This window comes from Mastigoproctus giganteus, chromosome 5 (genome assembly GCF_048544385.1).
Source record: "Mastigoproctus giganteus isolate SK-2022 chromosome 5, ASM4854438v1, whole genome shotgun sequence".
Taxonomy (NCBI): domain Eukaryota; kingdom Metazoa; phylum Arthropoda; class Arachnida; order Uropygi; family Thelyphonidae; genus Mastigoproctus; species Mastigoproctus giganteus.
In genome coordinates, this window is record NC_143579.1 from 112,505,523 (window position 1) to 112,523,216 (window position 17,694).

The 17,694-nt window shown below is 37.8% G+C and overlaps 1 protein-coding gene across 2 annotated transcripts in view; it reads left to right on the plus strand.

The window, feature by feature from the left end:
• The window catches only part of LOC150085645 (fibroblast growth factor receptor 3-like), a 509,974-nt gene that overhangs the window by 18,987 nt on the left and 473,293 nt on the right, over nucleotides 1-17,694 (plus strand). For both annotated transcript variants that reach the window (XM_090374150.1, XM_090374153.1), the window contains exon 2: nucleotides 6,687-6,769. The gene's annotated coding sequence lies outside the window, so the exon portion shown is untranslated. The remainder of the gene's footprint in view (nucleotides 1-6,686; nucleotides 6,770-17,694) is intronic.

Sequence of the window (17,694 nt, forward strand, 5' to 3'; positions counted from 1 at the left end):
AGAAACATATGCCAGTCGTATGCCAAGCCAAGAAGTAGGTGACGGATAGAAAGCAAACCAGTAACACAGCAGCAAACAAGAAGCGAGGGAATAAGGCGAGATAAAGGAATACGCTGCATAGGAGCGTATTCCTTATGCAACACCCTTTATTTCGACCCCCCCCCCCTTTATTTTGCTGGTTTACTTTTTATTCGTCACTTACTTCTTGGCTTGGCATACGACTAGCATATTTTTCGTTTATATTTAAATTATGTTACCCATCTAACATGTGGTGGATAACGCTTTGCAGCCACCGATGTTTGCTGTATTCATTTTCTCCTTCTTTTTTCGTTTTTTTCTCCATTTATTGTTTTCTTTATTGCCTATTTAGTTAAAGTTTATACGTATATTTAAAAATAGTAGTTCGATAGAAATAAAACTGTAAAGATATATATATATAGTAAGAGGACAGAAGTGTAGTAACGGTGAAAAAAATTAAAGTGGAAAACTAACAACTTATTTAATGTACTCAGTGCGTTGCATTTCAGGAGCGTTTGATTTTTTTAAAAAAAATTTCTGTGATTAATAGAAGTGAAAAGTAAATATAGTTATTACCTTATTAATTAATTACTAAAATTATAAATTTATAGAATTTTTAATAAAACTCCTACTTTCTCTAAACGTAGCTGTTCAGTTTAATTTCAACTGTATAATATTAATTAGTCTGTTCAGTCTTAAGTCTCTCTCTCTCTCTTTGTATATACACTGAGTCATCACTGAATTATGACCACCTATCTAATACTTCGTAGGTCCTCCTTTTGCCCTCAGTACAGCAGCTATCCGACATGGCATTGATTCAACAAGATGTCGGAAGCGTTCGGGAGGTATGGCCAACCAAACTGTGTGTAATGCGGTCAGTAGTGCAGGTATGGAGGTGATTGGTGTATCCAGACGCCTGATATGCCTTTCCATATTGTCCCAAAAGTGCTCTATGGGATTTAAATCGGTGCAGTTCGGAGGCCAATCGATATGCTGGAAGTCAGAACTGTGTTCCTCAAACCATTGCCTGCACAAGTGCCCGATGGCTCGGCGCGTTGTCATCTTGGAAAACATCAGCGCCATTCGGGAGTGTAACATAGCTGGGTGAACACAGTCAGCAAGCAGTTGACGATAGCGGAGACCACTGATACGCTTTTTCCACGTGCACCAGGGATCCAAGTTCTTGTTATTGAAACATGCGTCACATCACACAACCACCTCCACCGGCCTGCACTTTTGATACCATGCATAACGGATCAAGAATCATGTTGGATCATGTTGTTGACGCCAAATCCGTACAATACCATCTACGGTGTGAAGTAAATAACGTGACTCATCCGACCAGCACACTTCCAGTCTTCTAACGTTCAACTTGCATGCTCTTTGCACCAGGCGAGTGTTTTATGCCGATGAACCTTGGTTAGGAGAGGATGCCGTAGGGGTTGTCTGCTGGTATAGCCCATACGTTGCGAGCGTGCGACGCATGGTCATGGCAGATATTGTTCCTGGTTGGCCATCTTGTATTGAGTAGTCAACTCTTCAACAGTGCTGCGCCTTTTCGCCTATACGAGTCTTCGGACGCGGCGCTCACCTCTAACATCAACCTTTCGCTGACCTTTGCAGTTTTGCCGTCGAGTCGTTGTTTAACCATTTTGACGCCAGTCCTGGTACACTTTTAACTACGGCGGCTCTTGAACACCCCACAAGTTCAGCCGTTTGGGAAATCGAGGCACCAGCTCGTCGAGCATCCACAACCTGTCCTTTATCAAAGTCCGATAAATCTTTTCTTTTACCCATCACGCTCGGAATTTTACTACCTATTTCACCACTGATACCTTATCTATGCTACGTAGGCCGACTAACTCCGCACTCTCGTACCTCACGTGGTCATAGGGGTTGTCATAATTCAGTGATCATTCAGTGTATGTATCTGTTCATAAGCGACACTATCTACGTACACGAGTCTTACATAACAATACACACGAAGCGTGCATGGGCTGTCTACGACTAGCAATACGGCAGTAAAACTATATCTGTGAATTTCTTTCTTTCTTCTATAAGATTTGTATGGAAAAAAGAAATAATTGCCAGATTCCTATTGGTCTGATTTTAATAAAATTTGGAATGGCTCGACAAATATTTTTCAAAAGGCTCAAATATAAAATTTTATGAAAATCTGTTCACTGGGAGTCCCGCTGTTACATGCGGACGGACATGGCAAAAACAATACTCTCATAAATAAATATATATATATATATATATATATATATATATCAATGCGCGTATAATGTTTAATTGTTCATCCTATAATAGCATTAACGCCGCATAAACGCAGCATTGTTCGCAACGGAAAGTTAAACAAATATAAAACATTGGCTTAAAAGTAGTGTTCAAAAAAAAAAAAAAAAGTGTGTGTGTGTGGAGTTAATCTACAATGCTTTCAGTATGCAGTCCTTCCTATCATGCCTTGGAGGATTGCACGCACACACACACACTGACCGAACTCGCGGCATTTTTCAATATTGTCCAATTTTTTTCCAACAAATCATCAGTTGGTGTGGGCTTAATATCATTAGTTCCCAAAGTAAATCCTAATATTTACTATTCATTTTGGTACAAGCTCGAGATATTCACCGTATTTTGAACTTTTTCCCGCTGTGATGCGGTAGATTTGAGAATTTACCGTAGCAGAGCATTAATTTCTCGGGGCTCAATAATTGGTAAAAGACTGAAATATCAAACATTTCACTTTATTTCAGACTTTTTCTCTGTTATGGAAAATCCTAGTAACACTTTCTGTTGGTAAAAGCTCGTTGGATAATAGCATTTGCGAATTCTTTTCCATTATCTAACTAAATGTATATCCACACAGGGTTGTGTTTTATACATACACTGTATTCCAAATATAGCGAATGTTAGTCAGACATTAGCCCATCCATACCCTTGTCTGGAAATAGAAAAAGTGAATGAACCATTAATGTGGAATATTTTTTGATATTTCGGGCTTCATATTTCGGAATTGTGCCAACATGAACTGGTAGCCTAGAATTTAGGTTTCAGAGCAGTAAAATTCCGATTTCGGGGTTTCACCAAATGAACAGGTAAATCGCAGGATTTGTAGGATCTGGCTTCTACAGTAATATACAAATATATAAATTAAAATTACAATTAATTAATAGATTTTGAAGAATAATACAGACATCTGTGGCTGCACAGCATGGCCAACAACATATAAGTTAAGCTACCTAAGAATTAAAGATAGGTCGACAGAATTAATAAGAACCGCGAGAAGATGTTGTTGTTTGGATTTTTAGGAGCATTAGCAACTAAGGCCATATCTCCTGGGATATGCAGTGGTCATTCTCTGACCTTTCCGCATCCTCCGTATTTGGTGGTCACGGGCTCGAACCCCCGTCTAATCAAGAAGCATTAGTGAAGGAAGACATTTTGTCCTAAACGCGAATTTGAAATACGAAAGAAATACTATTAAAATGAGATAAAAGTACGACAAAACAATGAATTTAAAATGCACTAAAAATTCTCTCTTAAGCGGACTTAACTATTAAAAATATGAATGGAAAAATGGTACACAAGATGCACGAGGACTGAGTGAAAAAAAATATAAAAACCAAACAGAAAATTCCCCCTCCCGAAAAGCTTGATAGAATTGAAGAATTCTGCGAGTGTTTTTTTTTTTTTTTTTTTGGATAGGGATTTTTAACAGTGTGACCTGTAGGTAGAAGGAATGTATTTTGTATTGCCGGGATTCATTTGAACAAGCGTGGTGCAAGGGTCTTTGCCGGTATCATTGAGAATAACTTGAACGGTTTAGGTTAACTGCTAGTTGGGGATGGGGGTAATATAGATATGTGTTGTTCTGATGATAGGAAGGAAAGGTAAACGTAACGCTTGCACACATCCCAAGTGTTACTGTTTGTTGCCGCAACAGCCGATACCGGCAAGATGTTCTGAGGGTAGCAACGTTTCAAATGACTGAGAAGGTCATTTGTAACGTTGCTATCCTGATGCTCAGGAAACAAGCTTAAATAACTTCAAGGGATGTGCTGTGTACTAAATTATACAAGAACACTTAGTTTTAAGTGTAATGTTCAGAAGTGTCGTCAATAAAATGAGTGAATTCGAACGCCTGATTAGAACAACTAACGCTGACATAATAGGATTAATGGTATCACCTGGAAATGGTGTATAATTAGTTTCTCTATAAATAAATTTTCTGTTTATAATCCGGGATGACCACACGGTCAGAGGAGTTCACAAGATAGAGAGAATGCAAGAAACAGCACCGTATTTTGCAGTCAGGGGCTTGAACCCAGTCACTCAAGGCATGTGTACTTATGCACCCTCGTACTTGAACACTCGGCTACGGCGGCCGTATAGTATGTACAATGTATTTCGAGCGTTGGAACCTTGCTTCTTATCAAAAGCAGCTTGAGCGTGACAAAAGCATTCGCAGATTCAGAAGTTATGCTGGCTAGTATATGTGCAACGTGAGTTAGTTGGAAGAAAAGGTATTATGAGAATGGAAAATCGACTGTGCTACAGCGAGGACAAATAATCTAGATGATTGTTATTTGTATAACAGTCATCTAGCTTGAAATACTAGGGGCAAGAATATTCTAGACGTAAATCATCAACCGCGAACCAAATTACATGACCATGTTAGGAACCATGAATAGGGAGGATTGCGGAATTGTGAGTTGTAGAATGAGGAGAGATGTAGCGGTTTTTAAAGGCAAGATGTTGTTAAAATGAATGTGATTTAATTTCAGGAAAGGAGATAATGACAACTGATGTGCTATGTGGCCTGTATCAACTGAGGAGTAGCACACTGAACGAAAGTACATTAGAATTATGGTATAATTTTACAGCTATAGTCGCAGAAACCATGATTGCATATATATATACGATTAAGAAAATATAGCACGAGGAAGAGGCGAATATGACTGAATAATGGGCTAGCCAGTAATCAAAGAGAAAAAGATGGCATGGAAAAATTACAGAGGACCAATAATGATGCTTCTAACCTTTTATGCCTATAATGCCATTTCCTCCAGCTGCTGAACACCAACGATGCATCTGGTTTCATGTTACTCTATCCAAATGCAGTTATGTCCATCAGCATGGTAGAGTTGGAAACGGGATTCATCAGACGAGGCGACAGATTTCCACATGTCTCTGGTCCAGTGTTGATGCTGCCCATGCAAGTCGCAGTTTCATGCGTATTACACTGAGCATGATTACCCGTAACGGCCGTTTATTGCCATAGCGTATACATGCTAATGCAAGCCGATGCATAGCCCAAATGGATATTGTTCTTGCTATTCCCACGTTGTACTAGCTGAGTCACTATACTAGGAGACTAGACACACGACGCTCACCACGGGCGTCGATTACTCGTGTCTGTCACACCTGTGAGCTTTTGGTGGTTCCACCCCCGTTGAACTAGTCACAGGACTAGTGATTGGAGCATTACCTATGTAGATTGTTGACTGTTACTGGCACCTGCACGTCTTGTCTGCACAGTCATTCCACTTTCAAAGTCGGAAAGATCTTGGCGCCGACTCTTTCTTCCTCGCAGACACTCAAAAATTGATTGTCACTGTGGGAACTGCAATTTTATATTAGTTGTTCTCCACTTTGGGCCTTCACCAGCGTCACAAATCAGTTGTTCCTACAGAAGGGACATTGCTAATGAAAAGTCAACCCTGTGTAATTTCTATACCGCTACTTTTGGGGGAACCACTGTAATTACTGTGGTTTTTCTAAATTTTCTTTTCTCTTATTTTGCACCTGGGAGTGGGTGTCTGTGTTGCACACGTGTGTAGTCGTTGTGGTTACAGTTGCGCTTGTCTTTTATAATATTCCTATGCTATTTAATTATAGCTTGGGTGTAGGTAGTGGTAATGCTTCAAAGCTTAACAGTGAATTGCAAATAGCAGTAAATCCGCACGTGGTTAAAAAGTGTTAATTAGTTGCTAATATAATCAGTTTAAACTACTTCTACTTAAAAAAAAAAAAAAAAAAAAAACCTTACTGTTTCAATACTCTTAAATAATGTGGGATACGTTTCAAACCATTCTACGTATTCTTCATTCCACCTGACATTCAGAATCGGGAATGCCACTCTGAATGTCAAGCCGAACGAATGGTTTGTCCTGTTTTGTACAGCTTGAAATGTATGCTATATAAAAATTATTTATAAATGAATACTAGCCATTTATAAATTACGAGTTGTTTTAATTTTAGAGTTATTTTCAGTTGTGTGGCGATGTGCTTCATAACTGCGGTAGATAAAATTCATCCAATAACTCTTGGTGAATGAATATGACCTGTTCTTATAACAAACGCAAATGTGTGTTTCTTATAATCGCGTACTCTCTTGTTCGCAAAGTTTCTAACTTTTAAGTTACATGATCTTCGAACGATTAGAATATTAAATCGTTTATTTAAAAGCATAAAAATATAAATAAAATAATGCCGCTGCCCAGGGAGGAAATAATACACAAATTAAAATTAAAGAAATCAGTAGGACAATGTCAACTTGGATTTAAATTCTGTTATAAATTAAAAGTCAACTTGTTTAAATTCTGTTATTTATTGTTTTGTGTATATATATTTTATTTATTTCTCGCTTATTTATGTTACAGGGTTCGTCATACATAGTGCAAAAGAGTTCTAATACATTCTAGCAGTTCAGAAAGGTACTGCTCTGGAACCCTTAAGGTGTCAGGTGAGATTTTCGATGCAAACATAGTCGACTGTTTAAAAATTAAATATTAAATAAATAAATGAAAATACCAAAGAACTTTTATTATTTATTCATTTTATGTGATTTTCTTATACAGTATACGTATTTTATAATTCAAATTTATTTTAGTGTAATTTTTTTATTTCAATATCGTTTCATCAGGCGTGATTTCCGAAAATTATTATTTTCTATTTCCTAGTAAGTGGTGTACTAACATCTTTCATTTCTCTTTTCTTCTCTTTCTTTGTGCCCCTTGATTTATTTTCTCTTAATTAAAAAAATTTCATTCCTTTCCAAACTATTAGTTTGATAATAAAGAAAATGTTGTTTTCATTTAATGATTAAAGAAACTTTACTTTTTTTTAATCAGTCGATCTTTGGTGGGAAGTTCTTCTTTACTGCTCATTGGAGGAGTAACTGGATTTCTAATGCAGATCTACTGGTACTACGGACTCTTAGGACTAATTTTCTAGACTACACCCTAGATCTGTCCCGTCTACCAACTCTTGTCCTTAATTTTACCGTCCTGTGCTTGGAATGTGTACTTTGTACTCCCTTCTCTGGCAGGAAAATTTGCATATAATGTCTTTCAGATTTTCGCGATTCTTTCCGCACATTTGAACGAGGGTCGAAATGGAAAATTTTGGGATCTGAAACGATTGTAAACACGATGTCATAGGTTACTTAGGTAAGGGCCTTTTGTTTCGGGTTCCATAATGCATGAGGTATATTGTTGCATCCGAAAGAGCAGGACTAAAATATTTACAAACTATACAAATATTTAAAATACTAAACTATTTACAAATATACAAACTATATCGAGTTCCTTCATCAGTTTACATTACAATGGAACAGCAAATGATGCCGTTTGTGGTCATGTATTACAGAGTGAGCACGTGCACGAAGTTGGTGAACATTATGGAGGCAGTCTTTCAGTGGAAGACAATAATGTAATTATTTACCTGCGCATTTGTAGTGAGTAATTTCCCCGGCCTCTTCTCCCATTGGCTCGAATAAATATCACTAGGAGGAAAACTTTTTATAATGTATAGAGAGATAATAATGATTTCCAGATTTCTATTATGGTCCGATTTTACTGGAATTTGGGAAGACTCAAGCGTTCCAAACGAGCCAAATTTTATGAAAATCCACCCACTGAAAGTCGAGTTATTACATATGGAGGGACCGACAAATAAATAATAATTGTCGGATTTCTATTGCTCCGATCTTAATTAAATCTGGACTTACTCGATGTGTGTCTCTCTAAAACTAAGTACTGTATAAATTTTTATGAGAATCTATCCACTGTGAATCCAGTTATTACATGCTAGACGGACGGACAAAGAAATAATAACTGTCGGATGTCTTTTGGCGGATTTTAATGAAATCTGGAATGGCTCGATATTTTTTTTTCTAAAAAATGCCAAATATAAAGTTTTTGAAAATATACACATTAGGAGTGAGTTATTACATGCGCCACGGACGGACATGGTGAAGACAATGGGCTAAGTACGCATATAATGCAATGCAGGGTCGGACTGAGGAAGAAATAGGATCCCGGCCATATTTAAATTTGAGGCTCCTTTAATATATATATATAAACTATTATTATTATTAGAATTTTTTAGCACTACTTCAAAAAATATTTACACTGCAAATGAGACCCCTCTTTGGATGAGGCAACCGGCCATGGTCGGTTTGACCGTATCGTTAATGCTGCCCTGATGCAACGCGCCTAAAAACTGGTAGCGTGCCGGTAACAATGAAAATCTAGTTTTAGTACTGGCCTGAGATCCAAACTTCAGATTCATCTGCACCAACAAAATTATAGAGGTTGAAAAAATCAAGTTTTTAATCGGAAGAAACAAAGAAATCAATAAAGATATGAAACATGTTGATTTGGGATGAAAGTGGAATGGGCGTTGCCTTTCCAAAAATTGTAATTTGTGATTGGAGCTAACCGGACTGTATGCAAATTATTTAAAACGCATGCTGGCGGAGGAACATGATGCGAAAAAGGGTGAACTTGATCTCTTTTTTACCGACATCTAGTAACCGTAGACGTTAAAATATTCTTGTTTATACTCCGGCACGACCACCAGGTCAGTGGAGTTTACAATAAATCAATCAATACAAATGTTAATCGTATTTAGTAGTCACGGGCTTGAATCCAGTTCACTCAAAGAGCGTATGCCACTGCACACGCGCTCCTGACCACTCGGCTATGTCAGGTTACTTCTTCCCCTATGTTTGACGCCCTCCTGTTTTGTAAATACGTCGTAGAGCCGTGTTACAGGTATCCAGTGATTGCATTATTAAGTCATCTACCAGTAAATTTTATGTGTATAGCGTTTTGTATGAATGCATTCACGAAAGAGGTCATAGTATAGTCACTGAGCTAAGCCTTTCCATTATTCTTCTTCAGGTTCCGTGTTCAATTTGAATGTTGGAGACCAACATTTCCCAGCCAACCCTGTCCTTTGCTTTGTGAAATATTTCTTGTGTCGAAAGGCCCCCTGTTCATTCTTTGATGTTATCAAGCCACTTATTTTTTCTTTGTCTTCATTTTGCTCTTTTGCCTTTAATCTTCCCTTTCAGGATTAGTCTCTGCTGGTCATATATTAAGGCCTGTTATAATATTCCCAAAGTAGGCGGTCTTCCTCCTTGCAGTTGTAATTAGTAGTGTTCCTATGGTCCTTGCCCTCGCTCATTGGTGACCCGATCTGTCCATGAAATTTTGAACATTCTTCTGAGCGTCTACATCTCAAAGGCTTCCAGTTTCCTGATTTCCGCTTTTCGCATGACCCAGGTCTCGTGTCTATATAGAAGGGTGCTTCATGTGTAGCATTTGCCCATTCGATATCTTTTCTGAAAATCCAGCTTTGTGTCGCAGAGGAAGTTCTTAAGATTCTTAAATACCTCTTTGGCCATACCGATTCTGCTTCTAATTTCTTTGCCTTGGTCATTATTATTTGTGAAGATCTTCCCTAGATTTTTATAGATTTTTATTTATAGGGAAGAATTTCCATTATTGTTAATGATTAAAAAGTGAATTTCGATTAGCTTCTTTTCCATTATTGTTCATGACTAAAATGTTACCACTCCCAGGAGTGGCGCGAAACTACTATACTGTTAGGTCAGGTCCACCACTGTATGGTAGTTTGTGATTGTGGGTTGGCGGCTGGTTCGGTGTAATTTTTAAAAGCATAATTTTTAGTTCCTCACTGGTGGAAAATTTTATTTTGATATTACGTTTTTTTTTTTGTACTAAACGTGATCAAAAAATGTATAATACAATTTTTTTAACATTGTTACACTATGTTGTAATTTAGGTATCGAATGGATGGCGAACATATGCGCGTACGCTTAAACGTAAACAAGCAGTAACTTCCTATAACTTTTTTCTGCAATGATCGGACAGCGGCAAAGTGACACACACACACACACACACACACACACACACACACACACACACACACACACACACACACACACACACACACACACACACACACACACACCTGAATGTCGTTACCGTGGAATATCCAGTGTGTACTTCATGTTGGAGAATTATAACTAAAAAAAATAAATGCCGATATCCGGTTGTAGCCATCAAAAACTAGGCACTTTAGTCTAGGATACAAGGCGGCAGAATCACAAAGTTATTTCGAAGCACAGCGACCTTCGCTTACAGAAGGAGTTAATGTCAGTAGAAGACAGATAGACAGAGAGTAACTGACCTTGGCTGTTTCCGTTACTTTAGGGATGGGTGAATCGGACCTTTAGAATGTCCGGTCATTCGGACTGGCTCATTGCCATGACCCGTTCATTTAACCCATTCATTTTGCTGTTCATCGATCATTCTTTTTTTAAAATTAATTTTAAAATTTAAATTTTTTACATTTACATTTTCATGATATTTTAACTATTGGTTTATTTCGGTATTTTGTTTTTATAATTTATTAATTAAAGACAATCTTTTGAATAGTAGGGTTTCAAATTGTTACTAAGCAAGATACTCTCCGCTACAAGGGCTTTTCCAGAGATTAAAAATAACACCTGTCAATAAATGGGATCTAAAACTTTTTGTCCAATAATATAGATTTTAAAAACTCGCCTATCATTGCTTAATAAACGTTGTTTATCGAAATTCAGAAACATGTTAAAGAAAATCAAATACTGTGGAAGTCGCTTGTTATGATCACTTTGGAACAAAGCCGAATTGATTATAATAACCGATGAAACACGATTGCAGCTGGTCATCGCCCTTTATTGTTGCAGAGCGGAAATGTGTACATTAAAAGGTGGAAGTAGACAGATAGAAACATTAAACCAAGCTATATAAAATAATTTAACTTGACTGTCCACTATTTCTTCGAAAAGGTCATCAATAAAAATGATGACCTTCATTCATCAATCATAATGATTCTGGATATCCATACAAACCATTAAGAACAGATGAATAAAATATTAAAATCAAGAACTAGAAAAGCATTAATGCTCTACTGTAAAACAGTCAGTTGTTAGGAGAGAGAGAGAACTTTGTTTGTTATTTGGTTTTTAGGAGCATTAACAACTAAGGCCATATTGGTCCGGGAATATGCGGTGGTCATTCCCTGACCTTTCCGCATCCTCCGTATTTGGTGGTGATGGGCTCGAGACCCGGTCTAATCAAGAAGCGTGTGCTACGCACTGCTGCTGCTCCTTCCCACCTGGCTACGGAGGCGCCCAAAAGAGAGAGAGTACTTTCTTTCATCGAGTAACAACGCCGAAAACCATACGAACTGTACGAAACAACAGCAGTAAGTAGACACGCAACGTGTTGGAGTTCACGAAACAATTTTGGATGTTACGTAATCACCCCCCCCCCCCATGCACATGCATAAACCGCGTTAAAGCAAAAAGGTCTTCTAAGCAATCTTCCATTTTATATTTTTATCTGTTTTTATACGGTTGGATAGCCAGTTTGATCTGTAACAGCTCAGTGAGAGTGATCGTAGATGGTTTAGTGTTCGACTTCTTAAGTAATGCCGGTGTTCCCCAGGTTCAGTTCTTTCTCCCACTCTTTTCCTCCCTCCTGTATATTAGGACTTTTTCACTGGCTGGAAATCCTGACCATGTGTTTGCTGATAATAGCACATTACATTTCATCTTCTAATTTGAGAAATCCTGTTTAGCAACAGCTACAACTTCTCGCGTGTGCACCACTAGTTTCTTTAAATGCTGATTTTCAAGAAACTCTTCGAAGAAACCTCAGTTAACCTCAATCCTTTTAAAATTCTGTATTATTTTATTTCTCTCAAAAAAGAGTCTGCTGCTCCGACAGATTTTTGACACATTAGTGTCATCCGATTTTTTCTAGAATGGAGTTGGGGATCATAGAATAAATAAATAAATAAATCTTTATTTGTCCTACCAAGATACATAAGTGTTACATTGGTGAGAGACAAATTCTCTTCACGGCAGTATATGCCATGGGATTTTTTTTTTTTTTTTATGGAAACCCCAAACACGAAAGGTAATAAAACCTATAGTACTTAGTACCGTGCCGACCGGACTAGCCAGGTGGGTAAAGTGCCAGCCTAGCAACTCAAAGGTTGCGGGTTCGATCCCGCCTCGAGCTTGGATCACAGTCAAAAATGCAAAAACTTTGGGAGGTGCATTATGGCCACAGAAGCCGATGCGCCAACAACTAACAAAAAAAAAAAAAAAAAAACACCTTAGTACCGTGCATGGGTTGAAGGAAAAGTATGGGGGGGATGCCGGAAACTTTGCTCTAGAGACTAAACATGGGTTTCACCACTTCAAGCCTCCAATAAGCAAAGTGCTGGTATTGCACTGGTTGATGAGAGTCGTCTACCACCTAGAATTTACATATACAGTAGTACAATATAAAGGAATAAAAACATATATTTTATTAGATTTACATATAGTACAATATAAAGGAATATAACACCACCACCACTGAATACGCTTTAGACTGGTACACTTGTTCACATAAGCACAGCATTGAGTCAAATATAGTACTGTAGTTATTCCAGAACGCACAGAACTGTTAGGCGACAGTAGCCTGAGCGAACCAGATTTGTTTCATGTATTTCGGATCTTCTTTTAGCCTTTCAAGGTCAGTTCCAATTTGAGACAAGCTGTGGTTTGATTCCAACACCTTGGCTGGTATGAACCTATCGGCCATCTTTAGCCTATTAGCTTTCATCCTCAGGGATTTGGTGCCTCTTAAGCCAGATAGCGGGATTTGCCACTCACAAAGCTGCCAGAAGCATGATGATGATATCACTTCAGTCATCACCATGATTGTAGTAGTCGTTTCCAGGCAGTAATGTTTGGTAAACACAGCTTGCTGAACATCTGTATTTTCAGGTGTTCAGCAAGCTGCGTGGTCCTTAACTGATGGGGGAGATGGTGTTGATTGTTGGCCCACTTCAGCAGCCAGAACTCGGTCGCATATATTCTCCTAATATGGGTAGGGGTGGATGATGCCCACAATTCAGCACCATACAATATGGTCGAATACACTGTTGTTCTTATATATCTTGAGCAGTTTGTTTCACGTGCAAGAGGTGTTGTTTTGTTATCCAAGTAGATAGTTTAATCTCTTTACAAGCACGTTAACATGGGCCGTGAACTTAAGTTTGGTGTCGAATATTGTTCCCTGATCTCTATGAGTTGTAACAATTGGGATAGGTGTCCCATTTAGTTCCGGTGTCTGTCCGTTAGACAATGTATAGTAAAAGGTATTGAGTACAAAGTAATGTCTGAAATGTACATCAGTGCAAAATAAGCGGAACTATTCGTGAACTCCGTGGTTTTGGGTCATTGTTACGCATGTTGCGCGTTCGAATCTATACGTCTAACAAAACAAAACAAAAAAAAAAAAAAAAGCAGCACGGCTCGTGAGTATATAAACCTCTTTGACAGTCAGGACCGACTTTTCCATTAGGCATTTTAGGCCCTGTGCCTATGCCTACGAAAAAAAAAAAAAAAAACAGTACTATAGAATTCAATGATTTTATTCCAACAATAAAATTCTACAAATTAATTTTTAAACAGATTTCTAAGTTTAATTCTTTCTTCGGTTTTTTCTGTTAGCAAAATCATTAACAACGTCATCAAAGTTCGTATTGTGAGTAAGTTATTTCTGGAATGAATGTTGTGGAAATAACTTCGAAATTAAATTTATAGAAACGCTTTCAAATTTTTTTAAACAACAAAAAAGTTAGAGTTAACTTAAGGGCATTTTAATATGTTTGATATAATATAGTTAAGCCTCGAACTGAAGTGTAGTTATGGCCTATGGGCACCCAAAGAGACGGTCTTGCTGTCAGGTATTGGCCATCGTATTGGAATATGTAAAGAAACTTCTTATAATTGTATTAGTAATAATAATAGAGGCATGTGATGCAAGAAAGCAAGCGTATGAGCGTATGTAGCATCAGCCAAAAAAAAAAAAAAAAAAAACAACCATTCCCTCTAAATGTTTCTCCTTGAATTTATTTAAGCTATCAACTTCCACAACGGCAGATGGAAGTTTGTTCCAGCAATTAACCACCCGCTGGCTAAAGGCAAATTTCTGCACATCTATTCTCCAACTATCTTTCCTCAATTTGAATTTATGTTCCCTTAGGTTCGTAATCTGAGCAAGTGGAAGAATCTCATCAGAATTCGGCATGCTCATATCATTCAACGCCTTATACACCTCAATGAGATAACCTCGCAGGTGCCAAGTCTCCAGCTGCTGCAATTTGCAGAACTTAAGCCTCTCTTGGTAAGAGTATCCCTTTATTTCCCCTTACCAATCTTGTTGCCCTTCTCTGTACATGCTCAAGCAAATCTACATCCTTCCTAAAATGAGGCCTCCAGACCTGTATACAGTACTCAAGGCGTGGCCTGACCATTGCCTTATACAGAGGGATAATCACCTCCTTTTCCCTGCTAGCAAAATTCCTGTATATCATTGACAAAACCCCACGACCTGCTCTTGCAGCCTGTCTGCATTGCTCACAAAACTTCATATCTGAGTGAACAATTACTCCCAGGTCTTTTTCATTTTCTACCACCCTAAGTGTAGTACCACACATTTGGTATGTTCCTCTGGGGTTACTTCTACCAATATGCAGTACTTTGCATTTGTCAATGTTAAACTTGATTTGTCACTTCTCAGTCCATCTGCCCAAATATTCTAAATTCCGTTGCAGAATCTAGAAATTGCCATTACTGTCATTAACAACCCTGCCAACCTTTGTATCATCTGCAAACTTCGACACTAAGCCTGATATACCTTGATCAATATCAAGGTATATCAAGGTATATCATTGATAAATATACAAAACAAAAGTGGGCCCAACACCGAACCCTGTGGAACTTCACTAATAACATTAGTCCACAAAGAGCAGCGTCCCATGATTAACACTCTCTGTCTTCTCCCACTCAACCACCCATTTATTCATTGTAGCAACTTACCCTTAATACCATTCTGCTCCAATTTGTACAGTAGTATTCCATGCGCAACAATGTCAAAAGCTTTCCTGAAATCCAAGTATATGATATCAAGATTATTTTTTGCATCCAGTTCCTTTGTAACCACATCATAGTATCCAATCAGATTTTTCAGACAAGACTTTCCCTTTACAAACCCGTGATGTGTCTGAATTTTTGCTACAGTCTGGTCTGGATGATCCTGCAATGCGTCTTTAACCAGTGACTCCATTGTTTTACCCGGAACAGAAGTTAAACTAAGAGGTCTATAATTATTTGTGTCGCCCTTCGATCCCCCTTTGTGAATTGGGGATACATTTGCGCATCTCCAGTCCGTGGGGACCTCCGCTGAGTCCGAGGATGCTCTCATAATTATGGCTAAGGGTTTGCCTAGTTCCTTTGCCGCCTCCTTTAATATAACTGGATAGTTCCATCCACCCCCAGGTGCCTTTCTTATATTTACCTTCAACAATTTCTCCTCCACTTTGCTCTCAGTTATAACAAAATCATAAGCACCCTGCTACAATTAGTATTTTAGTCGTGCTTCAAATGGGGAACGCATAGGTCAACACTAGCCGTGGATTCTTTCAATAGAAAACACCACTTCCCCATATTCTTTTTTATAATTTTAAAATAACAGTTAAGGTCTGCATTACCTGATATAATTTCAGTCTGCGCCAGTGGTGTTAACCCTCTCTCCTAATTTGGATATTCTGAGTATACATTATTAATACTGTATATATATATATATATATATATATATATATATATATATACTTTTTCATTGAATCGCTTTCAAAAACCCTTCCTGGCAATCTCAGTTTATATTTCCTTTCGCATTGAGTTAGTTTTTTAAGCTCTTTTACGAATATGACAAATTGTGCCTTTTCGAACTGTATCACAAATTTCGCTTAGTTTCTCTTTTCATATATACCTTCACTCGTTAAACCGCCAATCACCCTTGCAACAAGCAGGTGCTCACTGCTATAGAGCAACGTGCTGTTTTATTATTCTGTTATTGCCTTTCTCTACACACGTGGCTGGCTTCTATTGCAATATTCTGAGCTGCAGTTTCGGAGTTGGTTTACAGCGGACATTTCTCATGTTACACCCAAGAAATGTTTACCTTGTAAACTTGATGCTTTGTAAACCTGATTGCCTCGTAAAATTAATCTGAATAAAATCTGAACTATTGAATTGAATTGAATTGTATTGTTTTGATATTTTTAAGAGCTGCCTATATAATAAAGATATCAGTACGGTATAAAAATGTTTACTTACTAAATAAAAAAATGTAATGTGCTGTGACAGAAAGAGCTGAGTGAATATGATAAAGAGGTTCATAGTCACTGTGGTGTGCAGAAGATGGGTTAAAATCTTAATATGGTAGATTTAATTTTGATTATGTTCATGTATGTGGGGAAGGTATATTAATTGCAGGAGAGACAAAATTACAGTACTGTACTTTATGGAGTACAGCACTGTGCTAAAGACGGGAGGTAATAATTACTTGTCGAGAGTAATAATTAATTTGTCGTTGCTGGAAACGGATGAATGCTTAACCAGATGCAGATGTTTTAAGCCTTTGACACAATGCAATAAATATGGGAAAGGGTGAATGGGTGGTGAGTACCTCTCAAGTCCTTTATAAGATCTGTATTCTCGATTTATGAACTAAAACGAAGTTGGAAAATAAAATTAATTTTTCATGTTTATATTCCGACGGCCGCATAAGGTCGGAGGAGATTACTTGATAACGAATAGAAGAACGTTATTGTATTTAGTAGTCACTTGGACTAGAACCATGGTCAACCGAAACGTGTGTAAATTTGTGTTCGTCAGAAGATAAATCAGTGACTTTGTGTGTTTTAAATTTGGTTATCAGTGGATTACAGATGACAGATCAGATTTAAATTAAACCAGGGAGGACCGGTAGGGTTACTTTATGGTATATATGTGACGATACAGTGAAAAGGTGCGAAGCCTCGCCTTTCACGAAAGTATAATTACTCGGCCGACTGCCACATCTACAAGAAAGAGCGGTCCACCTTCTTCCAACGTAAACGAAACGCAGTCTGTCAGATAATATTCTACAGAACGAGCTACTCCAGAAGAATAACAATCAAATGTAACACGGAATATCACATGGAAGAAAAGATATTTCGGAATGATTCAGGAATATCGTTTCAACCAAATGCCATCGACTCAAAAACTCTAAACCTAAATGATTTCATCATCCAGTCCGGACAGACTGTTTCAACTATATAACTAAGCAAAGGAATACATTGTAAGTACCATTAACAGACTTTCCAATGAACCTACCATTGGTTCTGATAGCTTTGCGCTTTTTCATGGTGAAAGTGTGTAGTTCCTACATTGTGCAGTCCTCTTCTGTCTATCTCATGCTGTCTATC